This window comes from Plecotus auritus, assembly GCF_963455305.1.
Source record: "Plecotus auritus genome assembly, chromosome: 1".
Taxonomy (NCBI): domain Eukaryota; kingdom Metazoa; phylum Chordata; class Mammalia; order Chiroptera; family Vespertilionidae; genus Plecotus; species Plecotus auritus.
The window spans coordinates 174233321-174247645 of record NC_137770.1 but is presented as its reverse complement, the minus strand read 5'-3'; the positions used below and the strand labels follow the sequence as shown (position 1 = coordinate 174247645).

General features: G+C 42.3%; 1 pseudogene across 1 annotated transcript; it reads left to right on the top strand.

Moving 5' to 3' along the window:
- Nucleotides 1-6253: 6253 nt before the first annotated feature.
- On the top strand, nucleotides 6254-6832 carry LOC308252844 (transforming protein RhoA-like; annotated as a pseudogene). Its single transcript has one exon. The product of its transcript is annotated as a transforming protein RhoA-like (transcript).
- The last annotated feature ends 7493 nt before the right edge of the window (nucleotides 6833-14325 follow it).

Genomic DNA, 14325 nt, shown 5'->3' with positions numbered 1-14325 from the left:
GCACCCCCATAATTCTGATGTTGGTATGCTTGAAGTTGTCCCAGAGGCTTCTTACAGTATCTTCAACTTTTTGGATTCTCTTTTCTTTTTTTTGCTTTTCCGGTTGAGTTTTTTTTGCTTCTTTGTATTTCAAATCTTTGACTTGATTCTTGCGTTCCTCTACTCTGCTGTTGGGTCTCTGTATAATATTTTTTATTTCAGTCAGTGTATGTTTAATTTCTAGTTGGTCCTTTTTCATATCTTCGAGGGTCTCATTATATTTATTGGCCTTTTCTAGGATATTCTTGAAAAGCCTTATAACCGTGGTTTTGAATTCTATATCCAGTCGTTTGTTTTCCTCCATTTCTTTCATTTGTGATCTGTTTCTTCGTCTCTTCATTTTTCACTTCTTCCCTGAGTTGGTAGGGTAGCTTCGTGTGCTAGGTTTCCTATATGGCCCAGTGGGTGGGTCTCCCCAATTAACCTGAGGTGGACACTCTTGGTGCACCCCTTTGTGGACTGTGTCTACAGCCTTGTTGTAGTTAAGTCTTGATTGTTGTTGGTGTCATTGGGAGGAACTGACCTGCAGGCCAGTTGGCTGTGAGGATCAGCTGTGTCTACACTGGGAGATTTTGGGTGCTGGAGACAGCCTTATATGATTAGCCTTGCCAGATTGCAAAAGTCTCTGTGCTCAGCTTGGAAGGGGCGGAGTCTCAGGGTGAAGCAGACAGTCTTGGCTTCCCATCAGCCCTGCCCTTGTGCGCGATTCTCCAGACCTCTGCCTTCTGCGCGAGTCTCCAGACCTCTGCCTTCTGCAGTTCCCGAGTTTCCACCTTACAGTCCAGATTTCCCCTGTAAGAGCGTTGGTCCCCAGGGGCTCGCCCGGAACTGCGGTTCAGTGCGGTCAGGAGCTTCCAACTCCCTTCCACTAGGGATAGCCTGTGGTAACCTCCGCAGCTAGTCTTTGTGTGCACTCACGCCTCCAGACCCCTGCCACCGCAGCTCCCCTGAGTCTCCGAGTCTTCGAGTCTCCGTGTGCCTTTCTCTCTACCTGACAGGGGGAGTCCATACTCCCCCTGTATGAGCCTGGGTCCACAGGCTTTCGCCCGGAAGTGAGGTTCAGTGCAGTCGGGGGCTTCCTTCCCCCTCCCGCCAGAGAAAGCCAGCCAGGCACTCCGCCGCCCTTCCTCCCTGCACGCGCGTGTCTTCGTACCTCAGCTCTTTGCCGCTCCTCTGATTCTCCGTGAGCTTTCCTCTTTCCTTCTAGTTGTAGAATTTCCATTCAGCCAGCTTTCCTGTGGTTCTGGATGGTGTCCGTTCTGTCTTTTAGTTGTAGTTTTGAAATTGTTGTGTGGGGCAGCAGTTTAGGTGCTTACCTATGCCGCCATTTTGGTTTCTTCCCGAAACCTATATAATTTTATTAACCAATGTCATCCCAATAAAAATGTAAAAGATAATAATCTATACTAATAAAAGGGTAATATGCTAATTAGATCAGGTGACCGGACATCTTCCAGATCTCCGACTTCCTTCCGGATAGTTAGGGGGCGACCAGGCTGGCAGAGGGGCAGTTGGGGGGCTGCCAGGCTGGCAGAGGGACAGTTGGGGGGTGATCAGGCAGGCAGGCAGGTGAGCGGTTAGGAGCCAGTGGTCCCGGATTGCAAGAGGTTTAGGACATCTGGCAGTCAGACATCCCCTGAGGGGTCCCTGATTGGAGAGAGTGCAGGCTAGGCTGAGGACACCCCCCCAATGCACAAATTTTGTGCACCGGGCCTCTAGTCTATATATATATACAAGCCTAAGAGATGATTATGACGGAATGACTGGAACGACTGGTCACTATGATGTGCACTGACCACCAGGGGGCATACGCTCAACGCACGAGCTGCCCCCTGGTGGTCAGTGTGCCCCCATAGCAGGAGTACCACTCAGCCAGAAGCTGGGCTCACAGCTGGCGAGAGCAGTGGTGGTGGTGGTGGGAGCCTCTCCCTCCTCGAGGCAACACTAAGGAGCTGCAAGCCAAGTGGTAAGGAGTGAGCAGGCAGGTGGTTAGGAGTGAGGGGTCCTGGATTGCGAGAGGGCGCAGGCCGGGCTTTGGAACCTCCCCCCCACACACACACACCCCGTGCATGAATTTCATGCATTGGGCCTCTAGTATAGATAATAACAAAAAATTATTCCATAAATAAATATTTACTTATTTATCAACTCTCACATCAAGAAGCTGAGTTTTTATTGTAATCCCATTTACTATGGTCAAAAATTATCAACAAATAATAAAAGATAAATTATATCAATTTTTATTTATTGGGAAATTCTCAGTGACTTATACAACAAAAATCACTTTGTTATTAGGTTTATTGTAAAGAATCTATAGAAAACAAAATATTAAAACAAGATAACTGAAAAAATATTTCCCCTAGTTTTATCTCACTTGTTCATTCTGTAGAATAACTCCAGAAAATGGAACAAGTTGTGTATGTTAAATGCATAGACAAAATCCTACTTTTGGATTGACTTCAAAATAGCCAGGACAGCCCAGCCAGCATAGCTCAGTGGTTGAGCATCGACCTATGAACCAGGAAGTCACAGTTTGATTCCCCGTCAGAGCACATGCCCCAGGTTGCAGGCTCAATCCCTAGTGTGGAGTGTGCAGGAGGCAGCCAATCAGATGATTCTCTTTCATCATTGATGTTCTTCTCTCTCTCTCTCTCTCTCTCTCTCTCTCTCTCTCTCTCTCTCTCTCTGAAGTCAATAAACATATATTTAAAAAAATAAAAAATAGCCAGGACAATTGTCCCAAACTTCTTGGATATTCTTAGCTCAGAGGAAACCATATTCATACATGAAGAGTCTAAACCAGTTCTACCAGCATTGGCTCCTATCAAAAGGGAAGAAAATTCAAAAGAATAGCGTAGACTAGACCATGATCTCTAAATATTATTTTCCATAAAAATGATGAGGGATTCTTGGAGAAATGGCTGATTCCAGGTCTGTGAAAGGAAAGACAGTAGGTGAACATCTTGTTAGTCAGAAAAGGCGGGTTAGTCAGAAGATACCACACTACTGGGGACGTGGGATCAGGGCCTGCTTGAAGTGCTCCTACTATATAGGTTTCATAGATTAGATCATTAGAGCATCTAAAAGAATAATGACTGCAATGGATGACAATATGTCAAGTACTGTTCAATTTCATGAGTTTATAAGCTAAAATTAAAAAAATATTGACCTATGCCTTACAAAGGTGATTATGAGGACTGTGATAATAGAAATAATCAGTGGCATATATAGCATTTTTGATGCTTCATATAGCTTGTCTGTATCAAAAAATTACTTCCTGTAATAGTCACTCATGAAATGAAACAAACAAAAATAGTGGTTAGAAAAAAGGACGGCCATAAAAACTTTCTTTTAGTAGACTTTGTTCATATGAAAATGAGTAATAAATAAAATCAATATTACATTGCAAATATAAAAAAGTAATTGTTTTAAAATTATATAAATGTATTTTTGTTTGGCAACACACTCATTTTTTATTAAAGTACAGTTGACATATTCATGTATTTTTATTTTATTTTATTTTTTCATCACTATCTATGCTCTCTATGCACTCTTCCACCTCCCACCCTGAGCAATCAATGTATTTTTTAAAAAGAGAATAATAGATAAGGTTGCTATATATGCTGATTATTATGGATTGAATGTTTGAGTCCCCCTAAAATTTATATGTGTAAACCCTAACTTCCACTGTGGTTTTAGGAAGTAATTATATTCAAAGGAGCTCATAAATTGGGGCCCTGAGCCAATAGGATTAATGTCTTATAAGAAGAGACTTCTCTTTTTCGATGGGAATCCACTGAGGAAAGACCATGTGAGAAAGGAGAAATCAGTCATCTGCAAGCCAGAAGGAGAATCTGGAAACTGAATCAGCCAGAACCTTGGTCTTGCACATCTACTCTCCAAGACTGTGAGAAAATTAATTTCTGTTGCCTAAGCCATCCAGTCTGTGGTATTTTGTTATGGCAGACCGAGCAGACTAATACACCAAACATATTGGTTTGTTACAATAATAAATATATAACATTAAATCGTTTATTGCACTGTAACTTTTTGTAAATTCATCAATAGCTTTGTCAAAGTTGATTTTATTTATATAGTTTTATTTAACAGATTGTCTAGCCAGATTTGCCAATCAATCTTTGCACATAAGTGAAGAATACTTTTTATTCATTTTAATTTCAAAGTTTTTGTCACAAAAAGCCAAAAATATTAAACTAGACAAAAATCACAAACACCAATCTAGGTTGGGATAAGATTCATAAGAACTCATTGTGCTGTAAGTTTCAGAAATTTTAAACAGAAGAAAAGTTTAAGTGGTGCCACAGAATGACAGAACTGAAGCCGCTCAAGTGCTACTTCTTCATCTTTTCCATTATAAGCTATCATTGTTTATTTTGAATCTACTATTTAACTCAGGAATATATAGCTTCACAAGGGTTGCTAATGACACCCAAAGAGATCTTGAATAATTCAAAACTGTTATGAATTTACTCTCAAAATGAGTGTGTAGCTGTGTCTGCATATATCAGTGATTGAGAAGTCTTTAAATTAACTTTGTAGTAGAATTTATATTATGACATTCTACTTAAAAGTTAATTCAAAGAATCCTAAGTCATCTGTACAATTATTTAGAACTGAGAACAACAGAAGTTTTTTGAGGAGCACTTATCTCTGATGTTGTTTAGAATTATTGGCATACTGTGATAAATAAAAAGCAGGTTAATTTTAAGTCAGCTTTATCATTGCTTTTAAATTCTCCAGAAACAAGGCACTTCCTTATTTTACTGCCCTGTCTTTGTGGAAAGTCCATAGTAATGAAAATAGTTAACATTTGTTGAGTACATCAGAATTAAATGCATGTTCAATCACAGTGATGAATAAATGATTTAATAAACTGGGAATACTGAAATGCCGTTTTCAACATGTTATATGTTGGTTCCTGTGCAAATTTTCTTTCTGGTCTAGAAGACTTGGGGCTGACTGGTCAATTCTTATAAAATTATTGACTCATCAAACTGAATTGGGATTGTATGTGATGGAGGGGAAGAATGCTTGGGGATAAAGGGAAGTCGTTCTGCCTTGTTTCTCTCCAATCATGAGGTCTTGTAGCTCCACTTTACTCTCTTCATAATGGTTTCCCTCATAGTTGGTTGATACATAAAAGCACGTAAAACCAGTACAAGTAATCACATGTTTTCCTATATTCTATAAGTTATTTTTATGGAAGTACCTGAACGGTGTTACTTATTGTTACTTATTAATCATTTGGGAGAATTCGCCTTCTGTGAATAGAATAAAAAGGTAAAGGGCCTGGCTGGGTGGCTCAGTTGGTTAGAACATCATCCTGATTCGCCTGCCAAGGTTGTGGGTTTGATCCCTGGTCAGAGCACATACTATAGGAATTGACCAATGAATGTATAAATAAGTGGAACAAGAATTGATGTTTCTCTCTCTCTCTCTCTCTCTCCCTTCCTCTATGTCTAAAATCAACTTTGAAAAAAGAAGTACAAATTGGTAGTTACAAAATAGTTACAGGAATATAAAGTAAAGCATAGGGAATATAGACAATAATATTGATAATATTGTAATAACTATGTATGGTGGCAGGGGGTACTGGAAATATCGGGAGGAGCACTTTGTAAAATATATGATTTCCTAGTCACTATGCTGTACACCTGAAACTAAATCTATATTATAAAGAGGTAATATGCAAATTAGGCCAGGACTCCGAAACCCCTCACGACCAGACAGGAGGAGGTTGCGCGTGCAGGCGAGGCCCCCAGCGGAGATGAAGACAGAGGCAGGGGGCCCTGCCCAAGCTGGCGCAGTGGCCCAGGCGGCACAGAGCGGACACAGGCAGGGGGGCTGGGGGACACTGCGAGTCAGGCGTGGGTCCGCCCCCGGAGGGGTGCCTCCTCCCATGGCGGGAGGCAGGTCGCCTCCTTGCTCCATTTCAATCACTTTCAGGGCCTCTAATACAAAATAATACTGGCTCCCCGCCTGCTGCCCGCCTTCCTCCGTGGTTCTCTAGTTAGTCCGCCGCCTCCTTAGCCGCCCGCCTTAGTCCCGAGCTTGTGACTGGCGGACCGTGGTTGTGGGCGCAGAGAGGCCCGAGTTGGAGCGTCTCCCAGTGCCTTTCATCTGAGAAGTTCAAGGCACTTTGTAGAACTTCTGCCACTGGCCGTGCGTGGGTCTTGCAGCACATTTGTAAGCAATGGCTGTCATCCGGAAGAAATTGGTGATTGTTGGTGATGGAGCCCATGGCAAGACTTGCTTGCTCATCATTTTAGCAAGGACCAGTTCTCAGAGGTGTATGTACCCACAGTGTTGAGAACTACTGGCAGACACTGAAGTGGATGGAGAGCAGGTCGAGCTGGCTTTGTGGGACACAGCTGGGCAGGAGGATTATGATTGCTTGAGGCCCCTCTCCTACCCGGACACTGATGTTATCCTGAGGAATTTCTCCATTGACAGCCCTGATAGTTTAGAAAACATCCCAGAAAAATGAACTCTGGAAGTCAAGCATTTCTGTCCCAGTGTGCCCATCATCCTGGTTGGGAACAAGAAGGATCTTGGAAATGATGAGCACACAAGGCCAGGAGCTAGCCAAGGTGAAGCAGGAGCCGGTAAAACCAGAAGAAGGCAGAGAGATGGCAAACAGGATTGGCGCTTTTGGGGACATGGAGTGTTCAGCAAAGGCCAAAGATGGAGTGAGGGAGGTTTCGAAATGGCCACGAGAGCTGCTCTGCAAGCCAGACGTGGGAAGAAAAAACCTGGGTGCCTTGTTTTGTGAACCTGCTGCAAGCACAGCCCTCATGCGGTGCATTTTGAAGTGCTGTTTATTAATCTTAGTGTATGACTCCTGGCCTTTTTCATTTATCTATAATTTACCTAAGATTACAAATCAGAAGTCATCTTGCTACCAGTATTTAGAAGCCAACCATGATTATTAATGATCCAGCCCACCTGGCCCACCAGGTCCTCCAACAGCATCTAACAGCCCTCCTCTGCGCTCCCACCTGACACACCAGGCGCCGATTCAAGGAATTCCTTAACTTTTGCTTCCTTCTGGAAAGAGAAACGGTAACTTTTGTGAGTTAGGATGTAACTACTTCATAACTAACATGCTTTGCCTGTCATCTGTCAGCTGCCAGCTACTCTGGTGAGCTACCACTTCAGAGCTTTACTCCAGAGCAGATTTCATTGTCATACCTCTGGAGTGGGCGTCCAGTTTTTTCAAAATGTGCTCAGCCAGAGAGGCCCAAGTTGATGCAGCTGTGGCAAAGTTACAGTTCTGTGGTTTCATGTTAGTTACCTTATAGTTACTGTGTAATTAGTGCCACTTAATGTATGTTACCAAGAAATAAATATATCTACCCCCCAAAAAATACAAAATAATATTGAATGTAAAATATAATTTTAAAAATAAAATAATTATTTTACTTTTTATACAGATTCTAGTGAGGAATTATTTTTATTTTTCCTTTTCAACCTTATTTATATTATGGAAAGAGAAGGTATTTAAACTTTCCCTTTATTTTTAATTTTTATTTTTTTTGTTTTATTTGTTAAATATATAAGCTGGTAACCTTTTGGTAATTTGACTGTTTCCCATGTCATATTACTCAAAGAATCTGTGCCTGTGAGTATACCAATATCAGCCTGTATTTTTCCAGCTTATTAACTTGTCTGCTCAACTCAGCTTTCTCTATCCTACAGGGCCCCATCTGCAGTTTTAACAATATTGATGATTAATTCTACAAAGTGTGGTTTAAACTGCAAGGAAGTACCTGGAACTGAGCCAGAGAGCAGCCATATCCTCTGAGATATCTCTACAGCACAGGAAGAAATGTTTTCTGAGAAATTTCTATTATCTTGCTGAAAGATAATCTAGTAGCTCCTGCTCTAAGTGCTTCTGGAGGGCCATGGCAATAAGTTAGAGGATTGTAAACTTGCAAGACAGATGACCCAGTTTAGGCCCTCATAGTGACTGTACGTTAGATATGAGGAAAGTGGAGTATTTCTCACACTCAGAAAGGAACATTCTGCCTTCCGAACCATTTGTTAAATTTCACATCTGGCACAACTTCCCCCCCCTATTTTTGCTCCAATTGTGTCACTGTGCATGGCGATATGAGTATGTGCAATGATATCTTAGCAATATAGAACAGTGCCAGTTTTGAAAAGGGTATTTCCACCATTTTGAGTCATGTGATCTGAGACTACGTTATTTTTCAAAATGTCAATTTCTTCATTTATAAAATCCTCTTCTCAGGGTGGTTGTGAAGATTACACAAGACAACGCCTGTGAAAGTATCTGGCACAAAGCATCAAATCAGTGTGGACTCAGAAAGGCAATGCTAGGTTTCAAGAATTTCCTGAGTCTGTAGAACATTTGTATTCACAGCTGCCTGACATATTCTTGAATTATTTGGTATTTCGAAGTCAAAAGGTGAAACTTTTTGATAAGAGATGCATATATGTTTTAAGCATATATATTTTAAATTTTAAAAAACAAGTTTACTTAAATTAGTTAAAACAAGAAAATTATATTTTAGATGTTCTTAAACTAATATCGGTAAGTTTATTTAGTGTTACATTTATTGGAGATATTTAGAGATACTTTGTCTCAGTGACTGTTTTTCTTGCTAACAAATTATTTGTAAAAAAATAGGAGGAAAGAGACTTGATCTGATTATATAAAATAATTAAATGAGAATATAATAATATCAGTGATTACATTGTCAATTCTCCCCCAAATAAATGTCTCATCTTAATGAACCTTAATTTTACTCTTGATTTTATTTATGCTCTATTGTTATAAATTATTAGTTATGAAAATAGAGTAAATGTTACTAAAAAACCTCCAAAAGTTTCATATCGTTTTAATTTAAAATATTTGTAAAATTATAATAGTTATTAGTTTATGGTTATAAAATTTTTAATTCAATGGGATTAAGTCATTTTCTTAGTTTCATATAAGAACTTCATTAAACAGTTGCCAGTATTATAATTTCCTATCATTTAACCATGCAATTTTATTTATTGTGCCTTTTAGACATTTCCTGATTAATCACATTGCCACTGTGATTGTTTGGTCATCTTATTGGTCCTCTATTTTGATATTTTAAATTGTAACGACTATTATCTCTTTATGTAATCTTTTCTGCTTCAAACCCTGCTCCACAATATAAACAGTCATCTAAAAAAATGAAATCATAGCAATTCTTTAATACCATTGTTTCTAATAGCTAGAAGAAAAAGTTTAAACTACCTAGCTCTGTGTAGAAAAAAACCTTTAATAATCTCCCCAATTTTCATTGCTGATGATCTCCAGCACATTAGTGCATTGAAGTTGCTCAAGGTGTTTTTGATGAATGAATGAATGAACATCCCATTTCAGGTTCCTTCTGCCTACCCACTCTCTGCCCCATTCCCACACTGAACTCTTGCTTTATTTGAACATGCTATGCTCCCTCCTTCCCCATACACCAACTGCATCTAAGCCTGCAGAAAAAGGCTTCAGTAAAACAAAGGGATTTTGTTTGTGAGATTCATGAATTTTGGGCCATATTCAAATGCAGAGAAGATGGTAGGCATAATTACATGTTACAAAACAAGGGACTCATATAGGCATTGATAAAAGTATCAGAGTGTTTATAACTGGGACTTTACTTTAACCATATCCTTATTGTTGATTAAATTTTATGATTCTAGAAAAGTAAGCTCAGAAAATGAAATAATACTGCTTCACAATGATAAAATGCATCGATTTCTTTCACAGTAGACATTTCACAATATTCAGAAGAAGTTATTTGGGGAGAAGAGGAATGTGAGTATTGGAACAGTTTTGAGAGAGAAGAGAGTTTTGAGAAAGAGCTGTAGAAAGAACTGAGTGATTTCCCTTTACCTTCTAGAATGATCTAAGCACAAATAGGAGTCTGGGGAGAGCAGGATAACAGGGGAAGGTGTGGCTGGATCCTGACGTTTAGGACAGAAACATTAAGAGTGAAAACGGAGCCCCACCAGCGTGGCTCAGTGGTTGAGTGTCGACCTATGAACCAGGAGGTCACAGTTTGATTCCTGGTCAAGGCACATGCCTGGGTTGTGGGCTTGATTCCCAGTAGGGGGTGTGCAAAAGGCAGCGGATCAATGATTCTCTATCATCATTGATATTTTTATCTCTCTTCCTCTCTAAAATCAATAAAAATATGTATTTTTTAAAAAGATCATTCTATAATCCTTTAAGGTTATTGTTGTGGAGTAATGCTATATAATAAAAGGCTAATATGCAAATAGACCGAATGGTGGAACAACCAGAACAACCGAACAACCAGTTGCTATGATGTGCACTGACCACATCTGGGGCGTGAGCAGAACATGGCGGAATGGTGGAGCAGGTGAGCTGGGGTGCTGGTCAATGCGGGGTGCTGGTCACTGTCATTGGGTCAAACCTCTGGTGGTTACTGAAAATTCTTTGCTTGTATGTGCTGCGGTCCCGCCTGACGCTCACTCACACCTGCTGCCACTGCTGGCCCCGCTCACACTGGCTGCCAGCACCAGCCCCTATCGCATCTGCAGCCAGCACCAGAGCCACCACTTGCACCCGCTGCCGGTGCCCAGCGCTGGTCCTGATCACTCAGCGCCATCAACAGGTGCAAGCGGCTGCTGGCCCTGATCACCCCTGAGGATTTCTCCACCTCCCCCTGCTCCTGTGGGGCAATCAGGGCAGCAGTTGCCATTCACACCCACTACTGGCGCTGGCCCCAATTGCTCTGCGCTATCAGCACGTGTGAGCGGGGCCTGCACTATCAGTGCATGGGTGCAGTGGTGGCGGGCGCAGGGCTGCTGGCAGATAGGGAACGGGGGTGGGGGGATGGGTGCGCGTGTAGTGGGAGAGGCTGGGCAGGGGCATGGAGGATGGGCCGAGACCCATGCCTGTGCCTACCGCAGCCTCGCAGTCCACAGTTCCTTTCAAGGTGCATGAATTCATACACTGGGCCCCTGGTTTATCAATAAAAGGCAAAAATCAGGTGTGTACATCACTTAGTAGTATTACAACCAAGGTCCACCTATCTAAAGAATTTTCAAAAAGCTCAGCCAAACCATGGCAGAAGGATGGATCAGCAACATTGTCTTGGGCAGAAGGAGGTACAGGATACCTGGTCCCAAACCGCACCAGGAGATGCATGGTAGGTCAGAGTGACTGGCAGCATAATTGTCTTTCTAGATGCACATGATGAAACATGTAACTTAGTTTAACACTTGCCAGTGACCACCTCATGGTGCAGCTTAATGATGATGGGTTATACACAACAGTATACTTATGGGGTAGAGTATACTCAGAAATCAAATACATCAATAGATCAACATACAAGTGCTAACGAGGATGTGGAGAAAAGGGAACCCTGGTGCACTGCTGGTGCGAATGCAGATTGGTGCAGACACTATAGAAAACTGCATGGAATTTACTCAAAAAGTTAAAAATGTAACTACCATTTGAGGCAGCAATCCCACTTCTAGGAATACATCCTAAGAAGCCCAAAACACCAATCAGAATGAATATATGCATGCCTTTGTTCATAGCAGCATTATTTACAATAGCTAAGATCTGAAAACAGCTCAAGTGCCCATCAGATGAGTGGATAAAAAAGCTGTGGTACATTTACACAATGGAATAATATGCAGCAGTAAAAAGAAGGATTTCTTAACCTTTAAGATAGCATGGAGGGACCTGGAGAGTATTATCCTGAGTGAAATAAGCCAATCAGAAAAAGACAAGTATCACAACGTCTCACTTATATGTGGCTGCCTCTCCCCACCACAGCTCCTGTTGGCTGGATTGCTACACCCACTGTTCTCTTCTCTGCTGTCTCCCTTGCCCCTTAGGATCAAGTGTGGTAATAGCTCCTGCCATTACCATGCCTGGAGGTGCTGCACCATCTCCTCTGATTTCCCTGCACCCTGGACAGACTTCTGTAAATAGTGCTTTATTATCCAGCTGCAGAGAGCTCTCTGTTTCCTGCTGGGCCCAGGACTTTTCAAACTTGCAGATAATGTCTTTCTCATATTGTTTTGCTGTAGCTCTGCTCCACTCTTTGGTCCATTGCCCCTGTTTTGACTCAGGAAGACTTGACAACAAAGGAGGGAAAAGGCCAAAAAATGGACTTTTCTACATAAAATACCAGATTCAAAAGATAAACAGATGACAGGATTGAACTGTAGGTAAAGACATTATATTTTACCCAAAAAATTGAGTAAATTCTTCCTATAAGAAAATCCACAACTTTTTTTTGTCCCCCTTTTAAGATGACCTGTCATATAATCCACATTTTTTTCAATAAAATGTTTTCTGTCTTTCAGATATTTTCCTCAGTAGAATTTTCACACACAATTCTGTGTCTTTCAGAAAAGATGTCACTATATAACTTTACCTTCTTAAGGAGGTATAGTTATCAGAAAATTATATTCTTAAAGATTACACATTCATGGAACTTGATAACAAAATTTCATTTAGCTGAGCAGGGTACAGAATTACTCCCTGATAATGCTTTAAATTATTTTACAACTCCTGTTTCTAATATTTATTTTTTCTGAGAGATTCAAGCTTTCTTAGCACTTGGTTCTATTTTCCTACCTCATATATTTCACTCTGCTCTTAGATTTGCTGCTGACATGGTGCACTGACGAACTTGTGGGCTATGAACCCTAAGAGTGCTGTCCTTACTATTATCATCAGGAGGTTCCTAAAACATTTAGGATATAGAACAGTTTTTTGCTTGGTTCAGAATCTTCCAGGCCCTCCTTATGAGCTTCCTTGCCATTACTCTTTGATCCCTGGATGAAATCCCAGGTCCCTTTGCCCTTGAACTCTCTTGATGTTCTTCTGCTTCTACTCCTAGCACTGAGACTTGCTCTTAGGTTATGCAAATGGCTGGTAAGAGGATTGTGGGTGAACTTGTAAACTGCCATTGTCAGATTTTCACCCTAAATAACCAATCAAACACATAGTATCTCTACTAAAAAAAGTTATGCTTTTCAGTCATCCTCATTTGCAGACAATTTATAATAATAAAAGGGTAATATGCAAATTGGTCACCATGCCCTCACAGTAACAATCGAACAGCAGGCTGCATGGGGCGACAAGGCTGGCAGGGGGGTTAGCAAGGGATGACCAAACAACTCACCAGCAGGCTGCGTGAGGTGACCAGGCCGGCAGGGGGGTTAGGGAGGGACAACCAAATGACTGACCAGCACACTGCATGGGGTGACCAGGCCAGCAGGGGGGTTAGGGAGAGACGACCAAATGACTGACCAGCAGGCTGCGTGGGGCAACCAGGCCGGCAGGGGGGTTAGTGAGGGATGACCAAATGACTGACCAGCAGGCTGCGTGGGGCAACCAGGCTGGCAGGGGGGTTAGTGAGGGATGACCAAATGACTGACCAGCAGGCTCATGGGGCGACCAGGCTGGCAGGGGGGTTAGTGAGGGGGCAACCTGGCCAGCAGAGGGGGACAGTGAGTGTCAACCAGGCCGGCAGAGGCGGCAGTTGGGGGTAATCAGGCCGCCACTGGGGCAGTTAGGGGACATCAGGCTGGCAGGTGAGCAGTTGGGAGCCATTGGTCCTGGATTGTGAGAGAGATGTCCAATTGTCGGTTTGGCAGTCGGACATCCCCCAAGGGGTCCCAGATTGGAGAGGGTGCAGGCTGGGCTGAGGGGACTCCCTCCCCCCGTGCACAAATTTTGTGCACCGGGCCTCTAGTATCCTATCTAATAAAAGAGTAATATGCAAATTAACCATCACTCCACTACACCCACAAGCCATGCCCACCAGCCAATCAGGAGCAAGTATGCAAATTAACCCAACCAAGATGGCTGCAGCCACAGAGAGCAGGAGGGAGGCTTGGGTTTCCCTGGTGATGGAGGAAGCCAAGCTTTCCACACACCCTGGCTGGCCCAGGCCTGCACTCCAGGCTACAAAGTTTCAATTATAGAAGATAAATAAATCCCAACAAAAATGGCAGCAGCCACGGAGCTGGAGAGAGCAGGAGGCTAGGGTTGCCCCTGGTGATGGAGGAAGCCAAGCTTCTGAAGCCCTGGCCTGCCTTGGCCTCCCCTCAAGGCTACAAAGTTTCAATTATAGAAGCTAAATAAATCCCAACAGAAATGGCTGCTGCCATGGAGCAATCAGAAGGCTTGGTGCTGCTCCAGGCTACAAAGTTTCAATTGTAGAAGATAAATAAATCCCAGATACCAGGGCCTCCGCTTGGGTCACCGGGGGGCGTGGC